General features: G+C 37.1%; 1 protein-coding gene and 1 long non-coding RNA gene across 4 annotated transcripts in view; both read left to right on the top strand.

The window, feature by feature from the left end:
• Positions 1-18,913, top strand: part of ext1a (exostosin glycosyltransferase 1a) — a 68,223-nt gene that overhangs the window by 10,871 nt on the left and 38,439 nt on the right. The window lies entirely within an intron of this gene.
• Positions 4,585-7,122, top strand: LOC309483599. Its single transcript, XR_014200599.1, has 2 exons — positions 4,585-4,728; positions 4,786-7,122. It is a non-coding gene; the product is annotated as an uncharacterized lncRNA (long non-coding RNA).

Here is an 18,913-nt window from a genome sequence, read left to right as displayed (position 1 = left end):
TGTTTGGCTCATTGTAGTTTCCCAGGCTCTCGTCTTTTAGTGTTTGCTGGCAGTCATGGCTGAAGTTGATTTGGATTTCTGTTTGAAGCATGAGTGGATGTTCTTGTGTTTAGAAATGTTTTCATTGGTTCAGTTTCTCATTCTCTCTGAGACAAAAAGCTGATCTTGTCTTCTTGGGAGGTCTTTAATTCATATGCAGAATAAAGGGGCGGGGCCTGGTTGAGTTAGTTAGTAGTGTGTTAAACTGGTGGTTATGGTAAGGGGCGGGACATTTCCCAAACACACTCGAAGCGCTCGACCAATCACAACACACTGCTCCAGCTGACCAATCAGAGCACAGTGTGCTTTTCAGAAGGCGGGGCTTCATAGAGACAGGAACTAAACAGAGCGTTATTGACAGACTGGGAAGAGAGGGGCCGCAATAATGGAGAATATGAGGAAAATATGGTGTTTTTTGAACATTCAACTGTTCTAGTAGAGTCCAAAATCAAGACTTTGTAAAAGAGCGTAATAGGTCCACTGAAGTGCCTTGGAAAGCGCAGCTTTGTTTGATGCGTTCGTTGACGTAATTTCCACTGAAATTGGAAGTTAAAGGTATAGCGGAGGATCTTTCCAAATTTTAGATAAGACCCGCCCTCTCCACTTTTTGAAAAGTTTGATTGATTCACCAGAATGATTGACAATTAGGAGGACCAATAGTTTAGACTACCCACCAGGAAGTAAAACATCCTCCGCTATACCTTTAAGGCGGGACATATTGAATGGCTCCTCCCCCTTTTCCAAATAGCCAATAGCGTTTCGTTTCCCTCACAGACTGACAGCACCATGGAAGCGAATCCGAGCGCTGATGATACGTTGGATTCAATAGTAGAGGTTCATTTCATTTCATTCTCAACCAACGTACAGTTGGGAAACGGAATAAAACTTGAACGTTTGAGCAACCGAACACACATCTCTGACCCATATTACTCTGTGTGTCAACGCTCGCTTTGGTCAGGTGGTGTTTATAGCTTAGGGGGCGGAGCTTCAGATTCTAGAGAGCATTTGATTGGACAGAAAATGTGATGAGGAGCTGAAGTCAGCGTTGATGTCATAAACATCCATGATCCATTTTAGCGGAAGTGAGAGACTGTAAGTTTTGAAAGCTTATATTTTGTCATTGTTTTGGAACAAACCAGCTTATTCATAACCTTAAGGCTAACATATTCATACTAAAAGCTAAAAAAAAAAAAAAAACTAAATTTTTTATTTCAGGGGTCCTCTAAGGAAAGATGTACAGATGATGTACAAAAAAATGTACAAAAGAAATCAATGTAACTGTAAACCACCCACAACACCCGAGCATCAGATGAGTTTTGCATGGACAAACTAAATGGGTCCGAAAATCCAGTTTGGTTTGTGTCTATTTCAGTTGCAGAAGTTTTTCTTTTAAGGACTGATGGATGAATGTGTTCGTCTCCGGTCTCTGTTAACTGTGGTGGCATCACCCGGTAACATGAACAGGCTGATGTGTCCTGGGGCGAGCGCTCAGCTAATGTGTCAGTCGGATGTAGTGATAGTTTAGACTGTCTCACACCATGTATCTGGAAACCAGATGGGGAAGAGCCATTCAGATGTGTGGGAAAACATGTCGGGACACAGAGTCTCCTTCCCAGAACAGACATGACCTAGACCAGTGATATTCTGATGGCATTTTGATTTTAATCCTGCAAAAACAATTATTTGGGATGTTGTACAATTCTTTTGCATTTCCTCCGAGATAAACACAGCTATATTTTTATATTTGCAGAGAAAAATGTCAGTGGTGCTTTTCAATACAAAACTCACCAGTCACCACTACTACGCAGTTACTAAGGTGTTCTTCTGATAGGGCTGTGAAACCATTAATCGCATCTAATATAAAAGTTTGTGTTTACATTATATATGCATGTGTGTGTACTGTGTATAATTACGTCGCTCAAATGCCTCTGGGCGCAAGTGGATAGACCTAAAGCCAATCAGAGCGATCGTCATCGTGTAAAGCCCTCCTCAACGTTTCTGATTGGTGCCTCGATTTGGACGGATTAGAAATGGGCTTGAATGAGCTCTTTGCCAGACTACTTGCAGAGCAAATCTAAATTTGCCGGAAGTTTGTCTGGGTTTTCCCAGGCTAATGATGAACAGGAATTTAGGCTTTTATTCACATACAAATATTGATTAACGAACATAAACTGAAGTTCAACCGTACTTGCTTGATGCGCGAGAGCAAACCTCAGTGGTTCTTACAGAAGCTCAAACGTTTTGTTCAAATCACTCCTCCGAGTGTGAGCAATAGTAGTTATTCTTGCCTTCACAAACTACACTAATGATTCTGTGTCGCCTCTCTCTCGTTTATAATCAGCTGTTTTCATGGGAACGTTCTTTCCCCATCCACAGAGTTATGTGTAAACCTAACAGACAAACTCTGTAAATGGCTGGTTTTATCAGTGTTGGTATAAAGTAAATGTTATCTGACAGCATTCGGCCAGTAGAGCAGAACGATAATGACGTGCCAGAGTCGGTCAAACCCAAAGTCAACTGATGCTGGCACAGAATGAATGTTTATTGTGTTTTATATGACGTGTACAGATGTTATCCTGCACCAAGAATCGCCCTTTGCTCTGATAATAAACCTCAAACTTTAATCAGCTTCAAACAAGATTTTTCAAAGAGAATTGAAGAAAACCTAAGGATAGTTTGACGTTAAAATAAGACTTTTGCTGTTGAAATTGATTGCAAAAAAGGCTGCATTTTCTAAAATTCTGCAATCGTATATGAATCATGAATATGAAACTTAAGTCTAATTCATTTATGTGAATTAGTTCAATCTGTCCATTGCAGTGAAACTCTAGATTCAGTGAATCATTGATTATTAATCTTTTTTTAGCCAAACTTGTATTGTTCAGTCATATTAACCCAACAATTGGCTTCATTCTTTGAACATGGCAACATATAATGAATCACAAACGACAGTAATCAATTAAATTCACGTTTATAATAATAATACACATCATTTCAAAGCTGCTTTACAGAAAGTGCACATTACAATCTACAGTGATCTGTTATCTGAGGAAACTAAGTTATGCATTTCCGAAATGTTCAATGAAATGTGATTTATTAGCATGTCTTGTTCTGTACAGTGTGTGTTTGAGTGAACGTGTTGGCTTGCAGCTCAGCCAGAGACGTGGATTAAACCTGTCTATAAATACATCTCGCTGCTCGACGTCAGGCTGTCCTCATCATACGACTAGCATGTGTTTTCCCCGTCTCTCGTTTGGCAGCGCTGCTTTATTAGAAGCGTGACGTGAGCTTTCGGTTTTACGGTGAGCATTTGATCCCTTCTGGCCGCGACTGGTTGAGTTCAGGGGTTTCATGCCAGACTGATACGGTTTGTACTATAGTGTAAAACACTAATTAGATGAGCATCATCCCTGTTTTCAGTTGATGTTTCTCCAGAACATTCATGTTGGGTTGCTCTTGCTCCAGGGTTGTTACTGTTAAAGTTCCCCTATTATGCTATTTTAAAGGTTCCTAGTTTTGTTTTGGAGTCTCCTTCAACAGGTTTACATGTGTCAAAGGTCAAAAGTTTCATTTTCTCATAATATATACAATGTAAAAAAGGCTGGGTTGTTTCAACCCATGTTTGGGTCATATATGGACAAACCCAGCTGTTGGGTTTAAAATGTAATTAGAAAAATTTAAACCAAACGTTGAGTTTGTCCATATTTGACCCAAAAATGGGTTGGAACAACCCAGCCTTTTGTACAATACACATCATCTAATTTCTCAAAGAGTAAAAGATTCAGTCTCTCTAAGCCCCTCCTTTTCGAGAGCCTGCTCTGCTCTGATTGGCCAGATGGCCTAGTCTGTTGTGATTGGTCTACAGCTGCACTGTTTGAGGGCAGGGCATAGTCGCTGTTTGCAGGCAGCCAATGAAATCCATAGGCTGGCATTATGCAAATTTGTTACATTGCAATATAGGTTTGTGACGGGAAGTGAGACTGGAATCATGACGACTCGTTTCAGCAATTCAGAGTCAATTCTTTCTTTTAGGAGACAATAACTTTATTCTTCGTGTACTTTGATCTTTAACACTTTGCAGACCTTTTACATTCACAAACAGCTGTATTACAAACTACATGAAAGATAATATTTGAGGAAGCATAATGGGGCATTTTAACCAAACCTTAATCTATTAAAAACATTTATGTTAATTTAAATAAAGATGAGATAAAATCAAATATAAGTATTAGTTAAAAATTTGTTCATTAGTTGAAATATTACCCTGGCAATAAACTGAAATTCCTATAACAAAAAATGTCAAAGAAATGACAAAACAATTCAACAAAAATTACCATGAAAACTAAACTAAAAATATATAAATTAAACCAAAATAACATTGGTAATTTTTCCAGTACAAATATCTAAACATTCTTAAATCAAGATACATTTACATTATTAGATTAAACTGGAAATAAATGAAAACTAAACCGAAAATAAAATGAATTAAAAGGACAAAAGCACTTAACGAAATGACTGAAAATTAAATAAAAATGAACATGAAAATTAAATAAAAATGAACATGAAAACTAAAATTATACAAATAAAAGCCAATTCAAAATATTAATAAAGCTAAAACAACACTGGGATGCACAGATTCATCATACATCTTTTATGTTTATTTAGCAGATTAACATTCACTTTGTAGAAGTAGTTTAGTTTTCGGAAACCCAAAGATGAATAATTCATCTTATTCACTGTAAAAAGTGATAACCTGCCATTTTGACCTAATTGAACCCATAAGAGTTAGTTTTGCTGGTATGAATGAATGTATTACGGTTGATTCAGTGATGCTAAATACTATTCTTTGATTTAAATAAAGTTAATTCTGACGTTATGTCAGTGTTCTGTGATGTTCAGTGATTCGGGCTCATTATGCATGTCATGTTCCTGTAGATCCTGGAAACATTTAAACTTTGACCTTTCACCTGTTTCCTGAGAGTTGTGTTGTTTGCTCTGGATTGCGTCTGATGTGGTCAGAGCCTCGGTTTACCAAGGGTTCTTCTGGGGTTTGAGCTTTTGAAGGGGAATATTAGTCAACATGTTTAATTACAGACCATACAGATGTTTCCCAATAAAACATATTTTTCCACGGCACATTAAATGTTCCAGCTTCCCACACGGCCTCTTTGCTTTCTGTGATCAACATTTGGATGCAATGTGTGTGTCGTTGACGAACGAGACTTATAACTCATAAATCTCTATTTTTTAGCATGGGAACAAATAGAGTTTGCTGATGCAAACATTGCAATATATTATGGGACAATTTGGGCTAATTAAAAATAGTCTTGTAGACTTGTAACAATGTCAATTGTACAGAATCTAATTGTGACCTAGTTTTGTTTTCTTCCCAGTTAAAGTGAGACTTTTAATGGAAGTAAACTGTGTCATCATTGTAGACTGTATTTTGTTTTGCATGAATTATTCAGTAAAACTCATTTATTATTTGAGCTGCAAAGTTGTCTAAATAGTTCTTTTGATGTGGGACTACTTTACTAGGTTAATGAGTTTTTGTTTATGCATTACTGCATTGAATTGATATTACTTTCCACATACAAGCGATTTTATCACACTAGTCTCATGGTTACACTTCTACCATTCAAAGTTTTGGGGCCAATTAGATGCCTGAAATACAGAGATATCGTGAATAATTTATTCCTGTGATCAAAGCTGAGTTTCCAGCATCATTACTCCAGTCTTCAGTGTCACATGATCCTTCAGAAATCAGAAGTGCTCCTGAAGTTGCTTCTGGTTGCTAAAAGCCGAGGTGTGTTTTCCCAGATGCAGATTTAATAGCCGTATTTCTTGCTGAGGGAGAGAGACTGTGGGAGTGAACAGATGTTCCCGTGTCTCCTGAGGAACGGAACAAGGCAAGGTTAAAAGGCTTGGAAAGCAGGACGGGTCTTACTGACGTTTTCCAATGTTTTTTAAACAGTTGTGCTTCACATACTAAACGCTTTTTTCTCAAGTCGAATGTTTCCGTTTTTTAAGCCAATTAACATTTTACAGCCCATGTTTACATCATGCAGATTCAGTATTTAGCAACTTTGGTGAGAACATTGCAACTCATTTTGGACAGCCAATTATATTCATAGCAAAAACAGCTGGTAAAATACTCAATGCAAGTATGCAGATGCAAATTGTTGGTCGGTAACCAGACAGACCTCAGATTTACAGTACGTTGACGGTGCCGTTACAGCTGATGTGTTTTTATTCAGGGCGATTAGTATAAATGTGTCAATGGTTTAATTTGAGCTGAGATTCTTGCAGTGCTGATTGTCTGCTATAACGTACCTTGAAACTTGCACATTGTTATGCATTGAGACGCTTGAAGTTTTGCATAGGGATGCACTGACATGAACATTTTGGCCGACACTGATAACCGATCATTTTTTATATTTGAAAGCAGAGAACCGATATATTGGCAGATAAATCTAAATCCAAATTTGTATATAATTTTTGAAAGCCTGATTATAAAATCAAGTGTGTGACCATTAAAAGCCCTGTCTTTTTTTTGTAGCCGACATGATGGACTTGCACTTTACTGTATTTTCCTTGTTTGAAGTGATTCCAATCATATTTCAGGCAAATGAGGCAATTCAGCATCATCATATTGAACAGTGCACATCTGAAGGAAATAATACATTATTTATCGGCTTTAATATATCGCCAAAATTTCTGATTGCACCGATACAGATTAAAAATGAATATTTCGATACCGATATGGTGGCCGATATATCGTGCATCCCTAGTTTTTCTTACTTGCCTGGTAGCTTTTGCATGTACTTGGGCTGCTTATATTAAGTATGCATCAGAGTGACAGTGAAAAATAGTCATGGAATACTAAATTAAAGCAATAAGCCCCGCAAAGCCATGATTTACAGTGAATTTAGGCACAACGCGGAGTGCCTAAAACCCCGTTAGTTTCTCTAAATTCACTGTAAAAGACGGCTTCAAGGGGCTTATTGCTTTTATAAAATGGTTACTCCATAAAAATAGTCATTTTAATATTTATTTTATTCATTAAATAAACACCAGCAACAATTTTTTTTATTATAACACATTTATTCCTCCGCCAAGCAAAGTAGTTCCAAAGAGGTCATCACAAACGGCGGCAGTTGCGCAGTAACACTAATGTGATGCGGTCACAGGTGTGTGTGTGTGTGTGTGTGTGTGTGTGTGTGTGTGTGTGTGTGTGTGTGTGTGTGTGTGTGTGTGTGTGTGTGTGTGTGTGTGTGTGTGTGTGTGTGTGTGTGTGTGTGTGTGTTGAGTCATTTACAACGGCTTCGAGCGCGGCTCAACCAATCAGAATCAAGGACCGGAACTGAGTTTTATAAAATAACTCTTTAATATGCAAGAAAGCTTGACTGAAGTTAGTTAGGCTGCGAGGAAAAACAAAGCAGAAAAAGTTGAAATGTGATCCCTATAAACTCTGTCTGGCTCTATATAAGCTCATTTGCTCATGTCTCCCACGTTAGCAGAGCATTACATGCCGTGAAACACACGGTCGTATTTGCCCCACAGCCAAAGAGCGAGAAAGGCAGAGAAACTGTCAAATCATGCACTTTCCACGGTCACCCATGCCTCACCTATGCATCCACAAGCGTTCTGAAGTACGTGAGGAGATGATGTGAAATGATCGAGGTTGTGTAAACTCAAAATGTTTGACTCGACTATGTCAATCCATTTCAGCTCCTGCATTATGCATGTGTTTCCTTCCCTCAGTGCATGAGTAAATCCATTTGAATATTCAGAGCTCTTCACCTTGTTTAATGTATTAAGCTGAATCAACATTTTCCATATGCGAGCGTAGGAGGATAAATGGATGATTGGTGAGCAAGCAGACCCTCAAAAAACACGGATTACCGACTGCAGACTCTGACTAATGGAACTATTGTGTGTTCAGCTGATGCACAGTAATGAAGAAGAGGGAACATGTTCATCAGCCGTGTGCATGAGGAACTGCCTCAAGATTATATGTGTAATATATTTTTAATATGAAATTTAATGTGTGTGTGTGCAATTTTTAAATATGTTTATTTTCTAAAAGTTTTTAATACAATAGTAATATTTCTGATTTTGTTTTTAGTATTTTATTTGTTAATAACAACAACAATAATAAATAATACAAATAAATGAATATAATAATAAAGAATAGATCAAATAAATAATAAATAAAGGTGTGTGTTTAATTATATATATAGTATTAAATAAGTATATAAATATAATATTTAAAAATATATATATGTAATTTTAGTTTTTAGTATTTTATTTAATAATAATAATTAATAATAATATTGTGATTATTATTATTATTATTAGCCATATTTATATATAAACACTTTTTTTTTGTTTATCAAAAATTTTATTTTCAATAAAAATCCCATTTTAAATCGAAAGTTCCAATTCAATGTTTTTTTCCCCAATCCGTGCAGCCCTACATAAGGAAATATTGCCCTGTAAGTTCATTTTTGCCACTGTTGTCTTGCATGGTTTTGAGAAACACCCTGGTTAAAGATTAGGCTTCAGGCTGTGTATGTTTCCTACACCCATTCCTCAAACCCAGTATATATAGTCCTGGTCTTCGGGCTTGTGTTTTCCGAGTGTTCCAGGTGTTCTGACAGCATGATGTATTCCTTGGCAAACGCTGTGCAGGTGATAAATGTGACAAGGAATGCTGAGATCAGATATTTCCAGTGTGCGTCGGGCTTGTCCTGCGCGTGACCGAACAGCCAGTGATGACTTGCTTCCTTGGTATGACAAGGAATTTGCCATTTTTTTTCTACTTGTCCGATGAAGTGCGTTTTGAGAATTACGCCGAGCGACCAGAGCAAATCCCAGCCGTTAATCTACAAAACAGCTGCCGATTCTCCACGAGGATTACTGAGTCATTCCGAGTCCATTTTGAGTCAGTATCCGTGATGCATTAGAAATATATGCTTCCAAAAATATTTGATAATGATCCTGCCTGGAGCTCTTCCTTGTCTCCTGCTGGGAGAGGTATTAAGATTTAGAAATGAATACCATTATGATATTAGATCATTTTGAATTTTAATCAAATACTACATTATTAGTGCCACTGAATAGTCGCCTATTGGTTATTGTCAAGTTTAAAAAATGACTTTACGTTCCAAAGGCAATTATAAGCTTTAATTACTAATCGGTTACAATGAGCCTGAGGGCGTGATAAATTTGGCTCGATGCATTACAGCAGAACAGAGGTTGTGTAGAGGAATCGTTCACCCTTGTTCTTTGAATCTTTTGAGTCAGAATTAGGGCAACATGATATTTCTTTCTAGCATCGATATCATGATGTGCGATGTCGTGTGTAGGGATCGTCATTGGTCCATATGGACCAGGCATGGTTCGAAACACACGATTCTCGGATTAATTGCAAAGTTTAATGAACATAGAGCGAAAGTTTATCATTTGTATGTGTTTTAGTCCCGTCAGTTTAAACATGCAGGTGATTTTAAATCATTTGAGCACAAGAAGATGCAAAAGAGCTCAATTCTGAAGTTGCGTGATGTTTTATGAGAGAAAACCGGATGTGTATCAGTATATTGGATCCATGCATTGGGTCTTAAAGTGACAGCAGCCTAATAAACCTGCCGCTGTCTGAATGTTTATTTTTAGCTTTAGTCATTTTAGTACTTCAAATTAAACCTCAATTAGCTGTCAAGTTTCTTATATTTTTACATTTCATTTGATTTTATCTCAGCTTTATTTCAATCAACAAAAATAGTTCTAGTTTTAGTTAACAATAAAAACAATGATCAATATAGCATTTTTTATTTATTTATTTTTTAAGAAACTATTCCTTTAAGAATCTTATTCTGAGGTTGAACTTCATGCGTGGTCTTCTTGTGTGTCTAGCGTGTCTCTGATAACCTGTTCCTCCTCGCACAGCTGCAGTTTCGCTGGCGTTTGCCTGGACTTGTCTTGGTCTTTGTCCACTTGATGGCAAAGCTGGTGATTGCTGGAGATCAGGTTGCACATTTCCAGAGTTTGTCTGGCACTTTTGGCCACTTGGTACGTCTCGTAAACCTGTCTGAACATCGCCAGAAAACCCTCTTCCTCACGATATCAATCTCTCGTTCTTTTGCAGATGGAACATTTCTTAACTTCTAGGGGTGTAACGATGCCCTCATGTCACGATTCGATACATATCACGAAACTGAACTCACGATAAGATATTATTATCCGATACTCCTTGACATATGATAAAAGGTTAACAAAAAAATGAACTGTTGATTAACATGTTACCATTTTTTTATTACATGAATAGACTTGGTGCTGAAACCCAAAGCACAGGACAATAGAGACAATATTCATGATTCTGAAGCTGAAATGCAGAATTATTGTAGATGAATATGCTTGCACTCTTTCACAGACTAGATATATTTAAATTAAAATAATGTAGGCCACGTTTTACACATCAGACATGTGGCATTATCAGGACCCACAAATATTCCCCCATTGCATTATTATGCATTATAGTCAACATTATATATAGTAGTTTGATGTAGTACTGACACTAAAACTCAAATTAATCATTTTTAATTTGGATGAACTATACACAATACATATTGTCACTATCCACGATACATATTATTGAATTTTTTTGTATTGCAATATATTGTTGCTGACAATGAGAATTGAATGCATTTATAGAATTTAATCATCGAAAAGCTAAATACATATGATATTTTTCTGTTTGCACCGGGTCCCTCAGCCAGGCTCTGATCCCGTACTCAAAAATTAGCCATGCTTCATAAAACCGGCGTGTTCCTTCTGCCGGACTCCCCCGTGAGAGTCTACAACCAAAGACCTCGGCTGGAAGCTCGCTTTCTAATCCCCCCCGCTGTTAAACTAATTACCTGCCCGCAGTTTTGGCCGGGGAGAGTGTTAACCAGGCTTTACTTGGCATGATTCGTCCGCCGCTTTCAACTCCGGCTCTGTTTTTGTGCTCGTGCAGGAATTAGAGAACATGGGCCTCGTCGAGCGCAGCTCATTAGGAGTCCAAGTCCAATCAAAATGCAATTAGAAATCTAGTCTGGCGTTGGTCTCCGTTCTGCTGGAGTTTTGAGTGTCGTCTCTCGGGGTGTTGAAGCAGCCGGTTCTCCGCTGGATCTGGGGTCTGGTCATTATATTCCACCCGGCAGGACCCCCGTGTTCCCATCATTCCTCATTAAACCCAACGACCTCTCCCTGACCCGAGCGGATTATGGCGTACCGGTGCGAATGCATTCCTTCAGATCTCGGTCCCCGCTTCGAATGTTCTGCTTTTCCAGCCGGTGGGTCAGAGACTCGGTGTAACCTGAAGCTGTAATGGTCTGTGAGGTCAACGTCGTGCTTGGTAACTGGTGGAATAGTGTGATGGATGTTAGAGGTGTAGAAATGCATCCATTTGTTGATCTTACAGTACAAATTGTACTCATAAAAGCTTCCTTATTAAATGGCTGGTTACAAAGTAAACAAATAGATGAACGTGAAATATTGATTCAAAAGTAGTACCGTTCAAAAGTCTCTTCTGCTCACCAAGGCTGTGTTTATTTTGATCAAAAATACAGTAAGAATTGTGAAATATTATTAGAATTTAAAATAGTTTTTCTCTATGTGAATATATAGTAAAGTGTAATTTATTCCTGTGATCAAAGCTGAATTTTCAGCATCATTACTCCAGTCTTCAGTGTCACATGATCCTTCAGGAATCACTCTAATATGATGATTTGATGATCAAGAAACATTCATGATTATTATCAGTGTTGAAAACAGTTGTGCTGCTTCATATTTTTGTGGAAACCGTGATACATTATTGAACACGAAGATCAGATATATATTTTCATAATGCAAAAGGGCTTATACTGTCATTTCTCAATTTAATGGAACTTTGCTGAGTAAACGTGTGTGTGTGTGTGTGTGTGTGTGTGTGTGTGTGTGTGTGTGTGTGTGTGTGTGTGTGTGTGTGTGTGTGTGTGTGTGTGTGTGTGTGTGTGTGTGTGTGTGTAAAATACAAACTTTGTTTGTCATTTTGACCAGTTTTACTGTAATCATATAAAAATGCACAACATATCGTCCGTTTATGTTCAGTAGTTTGACTGAATCAATAAATTGAAATTGCCTGTTAATATTCTAAATCAAAACAAAAAGCATAAAGTATCTTTACATATTACAAGATATTATAACCTCATAACCTTCACATTGTATTAATATGGGGGTATTTCTGTGTGATATTTTAGTGTCATTCAGATACTATTATAGGTTTATTCATATTTTAAATTATTTTTTATTTTTACATTTTTCCTTTTTCATTCAAGTTTTAGTAATTTTGTTTAGTTTTTTTCTATTTTGATTATTTTTTGATTTTTTTTTTAATGTGTCTATATAGTTTGGGTTAATTTATTTCTTTTTAGTAGTTCTTTTACTTCATAGTCAACTAAATATATATATATATATATATATATATATATATATATATATTTATTTTTTATTAATATAAATATTTGATTTAATTTCAAGTGTATTTTATGCACATATTTCTTTATTTGTATGGTATTAGTTTAATCTTCAGTTGCCTACACGAACCCTTCCTGCTGCTGTCGAGTGAGTGTGTTGTGTGCACTACAGGACAGTGCCATCAATATTTGCATGTCTTCGCTTGTCTCCTTGTTTTGTGCTGAATTATGCATGTGGACGGTTCACCCAGGGACTGCCAGAGAGAGCCGAACGAGCTTTAGTCCAGCGATGACCTTACCGATCCCCTCCATCACCCTTCCGACCGTCACACGAGCCGACAGAGACGGCAAACCTGCTGTTCTCCTGTTTCTGGAGATCGATCGAGCTGAAGCCGTTCTTCTGTTGAGAAGTCTATGAGTGTCCTCAGTGAAACATTAATTACCCAGCGTTACTTGGGCCTTGTCCACACTGATTCGTTTTCGGTTGAAAACGCATATTTTTTCTCTCCGTTTTTGCCTTTTCACGAGTTTAGTCACGTGACTCGTATTGTACTAATAGATATTCATGTTTATACCGGTATTGTGCCTGTTATGAGCTGTTCACTTTCACACTGTTGCTAAAATATGTTAATTTACACACTCTTCATATCACAGTCCTGCAAAGATGACAGAAAATGTACTCAGATTTGTTGTCCTGCGGTTAGGGTTAGGGTTAGACATACATAATGTTCCATTTGAACTAAGATTACAATTTTAACACATAGGCCTAGTGAAAATGTGCATGAGTTTCAGATGAATTTACAGGTTTCAATATTCATACTATGTTTATATATGACTCAGTAAAGCCCTGACATTCGGTTCTATTTATTTAATGAATCATAATGCGATCGTATTATTCAACGCGCTATTATTATGTTTGAGACATCAACCACTGCTCGATGACCATAATGTTTGCATTAACTGTAGGTATGTACATCTAGGTCATAATATTTTCTTCTCAGCATGTCAACAATTATCCGTGAGTGAAATCTCCTCCCATCCGTCGTCTGACTGGCCTTTTGCAAGGATTCCTGGGTAGTTAGAGTGTGTGGAGCCTGCATCTATGCGGGCTTCGTGGAAGACCGCTTCAAGGGTGTAAAGGGGGCGCTGCTAAACACTTCAGAGCGTTAAAATGTTGAATGGGACGGCCTACAGACTCGTAGCCTCGGCGAGCACACGCAATTTTAGTCCACGAGACCGAAAGTCCACATGAAGTGTGCCATTTGGGACAGGGCCTGAACCTCCTGGAAACACTAGTGTGGACGGAGAGCGTTTTTAAACGAAAACGCCGTTTTCAAATGTATCCGGATTAATGTAGACGCCTTGGACAACTAGTTCTTCACTTTTGGCCTTGTGTTGTGGATGCAATTTTTACACTCTCAATAGTCAAAAGTAAAGTCACCTTTATTTCTATAGCGCTTTTTACAGTACAGAGTGTTTCAAAGCAGCTTTACAGAGATAACAGGGAAATAATGCAACAAAGTTTGTTTCCAGAAGAAAATAACATCACAGTCCAGCTTGAGTATGTTCAGTGATGGTTCATTTTTGTTGTAAAAAAGTGATTAATTTAGTTAATTTATATATACAGCTGGTCTGGAGTAAACCGTGATGTCATCGTCCACCTCAGTTCAGTTCTCATATAATAGTGTCAATGCAGGCAGATCAATAATATTGTTGTAATATTAAATTAATTGTCCCCAACTAAGAAAGCCAAAAGCAAAAAAGACGACAAAGGCAAAAAAAAAAAAATGCTCTTAATAATAAATAGTTAATGGTTTGTTTCGTTTATGTTAGCTGATGTTTACAAGTGCAACCATTTATTTCAGTATATTCAATAATCATTTGCAGTCTGAGATTTGATTTGAAGATGGTATGGTCTGAATGTAATGAAGGTAAATGAGATGTTTCATCACCGGCTGGCTGAAGTTCAGTCGAATGCCTTCTGTGTAATTATCTGTCCAGTCCAGCGGATCTCTTTCAGGAAGCAGAGATAGCCGTACTTACATTTCACACAGCTGCGAGGATCTCGTTCAGATCATTTCATCCTTTTAGAGAGAAAGGTCCTTTATTTAGTTGACGTCTGCTTTGGTTTATAAGAAGACTGCAGCCAAAAAAATTATTTTTGGATGAAATATAATTTTTTTAATAATATTATGGGTTCAATCGACATTTGTGGCATATTGTTGATTACCACAAAAAATCATTTCAACTTAAAAAAAGCAAAAACTGAGGTTATGACAAAAAGCACTTGTATTTTGTAAGCACTCGTTTATTATTTGAGGCTTTAGAGCTGAAGATACAGTATTGTGCAAAAGTCCCCCCCAAAAATGGTTTTGAGTCAGTTATTTATATCTTTTGCTGTAGTGTGTCAGTAGGAAATATCAGTTTACATTTCCAAACATTCTTTTTGCCATTAATTATAATAGAAGAAATTACAATTTCTTGAAGAACCCTTCCTGCAAAGCTTCCTGAAAAACTATGCACAAGTGTACCTGGACAAAAGCCGTTTTAAACACAAAGGGTCGTTACACCATATATTGATTTGAATTAGTAAATAGAAGTTAAATCATAAATAAATTCAATTTGTGATTTTATTTTTGAAAGCATTCTCACTTTACAGCATTTTAACACGAGTGCCAGTACTCTTCACAGTCCTGTAGCTTTGCAGGACGGTTTCTTCAAGCGTCTCGGAGACGTTCCCGCAGTTCTTCTGGATTTAGTCCGTCTCAGTTTCTTCTGTTTCTTCATGTAATCACAGACGGACTCGATGATGGTGAGATCAGATCATACCGGCTGTTGTCAGGTATTAACATGCCTAAGACTTTTGCACAGTACTGTTACTGTATGTTCTCATTCTTATAGTTTTTTTGGTGTTGTAAAATTGGATATAACTTTACACAGATACAGTAAGTGTTTTGTATTATTATTATTTAAAGGGATAGGTCACGGTAAAATGAAAACTATGTCATAATTTACTCACCCTGGTGTTCTAAAGCCGTACGCCTTTCTTTTTCGGACCACAAAAGAAGAATAAAAAAAAAATGTCCCACTCACATTCGTCCATTTAATAGAGACCAGCGTCAAGCTTTTAAAAAAAGATGCAAAAGTATCTCAGAATGATCCGATATGAACGTGTCGTATATGTTCTGCAGGTATATGATGGGGTTTGGTGAAAAACAAACCAAAATCTAATGATGTATTATGTAATGTGATATTATTAAAAAAAGAAAGAAGGGCGTACGGCTTTAGAACGACACCAGGGTGAGTAAATGATTTACGTTTCATTTTAGGGTGAACTATCCCTTTAAATATTTTTAAAGGGGTGGTATAATGCCCTTTTCACAAGATGTAAAATAAGTCTCTGATGTCCCCAGCTCAAAATACCCCACAGATATTTTTTTATAGCATGTTAAAATTGTCACTTTTTGAGGGTGAGCAAAAACGCACCGTTTTTGTGTCTGTCCCTTTAAATGCAAATGAGCTGCTGCTCCCGGCACAGTGGGCGGAGCTTCAAGAGCTCATGTTCTTTTACCTCACACACACATGCACTGAAAACTTTTAGCCTTTTATGTTCAAACCGGAATCAGACAATGATGGAGAGACTCAAGAAGAAGTGAAAACATGTAGAAGCAACAGGACATTTCTGAATGGTTAGTTGATGAGTTTATGTAGCTTATGTGTAGTTATCTTCTATTCATTGATTAGCATATTCTGTCTTGATAATCTATAAATCGTGTTCCAGGGGCGGGGTTTATGTAAATTCTAGGGTTTGTGATGTCACTAACCCGGGAGGAATGTGGTGTAGTCTCTACCAGCCGTTTGTTGTAGTCCTTAAAAAGCGATTTCTTTAAAAGCAAATATCTCCCTTTGCTTTGAACTTTGAGCGTCGTAACTTTGCAGATGTTGTTTATGCTCAAACAGCAACATTACACACTAACTAAAGTTAGAAAAGTCAAATCATAATCAACCACCCCTTTAACAGAACTCTCTTATGCTTAGTACCAAGACTGCATTTACTTGATCAGAATAAGTTTAAAACAGCTATAAACAACTGTAATTTATCAAAGCTGAGTTTTCAGCATCGTTACTCCAGTCTTCAGTGTCACATGATCCTTCAGAAATCACTCTGATCTAAAGGTTGCAGACTATTGCATTTCCCCGTCTTGCTCATCACTTAACACCAATTCTATAATGTGAAATTGATGCTATAGATCTGTGCTAGAATTCATGTAAGCCATTAGATTGAAGCAAGGGAGGGAATGAAGGGCAACTGAAGGAGTGATGAATCGGTGTGGCTGAAACAGGCTGTGAATGCGAATGCTTTGTGCAGTAATTAGATAAATTAACCTCGGGTCAGAGAGAGACACGCGGAGCTGCTGTAAATGTTTAATGAAGCTTCCTTTGAACCCGTCCAACAAATGAGGGATCTGGGAATCACAGATGAGCGCTGGGAAGTCTTTGATAGTGTCTGTTAGATTTTTGGGGAATTTAATATATTCAAGAAATATGTGAATTGAAAGTTGTATTTCACCCCAATTTTTTTTTTTATTCTGTCATTATTTGCACTTTTAGTTTTTAGGTGTTTTTTATCCTCATGCTGTTTCAAACCCGTTTACTGTTATTCTTTACTGTGAAAACACCAAACCTGCCGTAGAAGGATCATAGAAGCTATCTGTGTGAGGAACAGAGACTGACGTTTAGGTTGTTGTTCACTAATATCTATTTTTCTCTTCTCATTCTTATTCCTTATCACTTTAGTTTTAAAGGGGTCTTGAGAAATCAAATTTGTGTGGATCTTTTGTCATATAAGAGGTCTTTATACCAGTAAAACATCCTGCAAGTTTCATAGTTTAAAACATCCTTGTCATTATAAACAAAGCTTTTATTTAATCAAGCTCCAAAAACAGCTTGTTTTGATATTGCGGGATTGGTGACATCACACAGGCAAGCTCATTTGCATATGCCCACCTCCAGAGCTAGACATTTGTCCAATAGTGATCCATCATCGCACCATAGGCCCCGCCCACTGGCGTCCCGGATCGCTTCGGAGGATTATATGTTTGTTCGGAGCATTTGACTGCAGATTGTTTAGTAATCGAGGCTCAGTGTAATGGAGAGTTCGAATTATATAAGCACTTTTTTTATAAGTGAACCTCAAGGAACATATTAAAATAATAAAGGAAATCCACATCATGGCCCCTTTAAACCCAAACTGGGATCGAGTAAATAATGACAAATTTAAATGTTTGGCTGAACGTTTAGGCTGACAGAAGTGTGTCCGGTTCAAAATCTGTGTCTGTGTGCAAAATAAACACAGATTTTCTTTGAAATAAGGAAGAAAGTCACTCAGAATAACATGAAGGTGACAAAATGATGAGAGGATTTACACTTACACTTTACAGCTTATTTGCATTCTTTTTTGCAGAGGTGGACAAACACAACCTCACCCTCATGTTGTTTCAAACCTCTATGAAAAAATATATACTATGGAAGTCAATGGTACCAGAAACTGTCTGGTTACTGACATTCTTCTAAATATCTTCCTTTCTGTTCAGCAGAAGAAAGAAATTCATACAGGTTTGAAACAACATGAGGGTGAGTATATGATGACAGAATTTTCATTTTAAAGTGGAGTATCCCTTTAAGTAAAAGTACAGAAATACTCGTTTTTAAAAGTACTTAAGTATCAAAAGTAAATGTCAATGCATTGTTTTAATATTGTTGCATTGTTGTGTGTAATACTTACAGTACCTTATGCCTCTGAATATATGCCTGCCCTCATATCAATATCACATTTATTTCTAGAACACAGTTCCAGTGGGATTGAATGTGAGATTGAATAAGTCACTCAATAACGTCCACAATGGTGTCGGACACTCAAATGGCTGTTCCCTCAAACACTGCCATACTTAAAGTTTTTTGGCTTTTAGTATGAATATGTTAGCCTTACTGTTATCTATAGGCTAGTGAACCAACACAATGACAAATTCACATTTAGAAGACCAAACCCAACGTTGAAAATGAAAATCAGGTTAATGTCAGAATCCATCACCAGATTGACATTAATCTCCAACATTGGACAGACGCTGTATTGTGGTTGAAAACGAAAATTGTTGGTTTCTGACGTCAATCCGACATTCATTTCCAACCAAAATGCAACCAAATCATCCCCTGACTGACATTACTACTCTCTACTCGAGGACCTCGACAGAACTGTAGTGGAGTAAAAAGTACGATATTTGTCTTTCAAATGTAGTGAAGTTAAAGTTAAAAGTTTTCAGAAAAAAGAATACTCAAGTAAAGTACAGATACTCAGAAAGTGTACTTAAGTACAGTAC

This window comes from Leuciscus leuciscus (assembly GCF_965113295.1).
Source record: "Leuciscus leuciscus genome assembly, chromosome: 20".
Lineage (NCBI taxonomy): Eukaryota > Metazoa > Chordata > Actinopteri > Cypriniformes > Leuciscidae > Leuciscus > Leuciscus leuciscus.
This window is presented reverse-complemented; position numbering and strand designations above follow the sequence as displayed.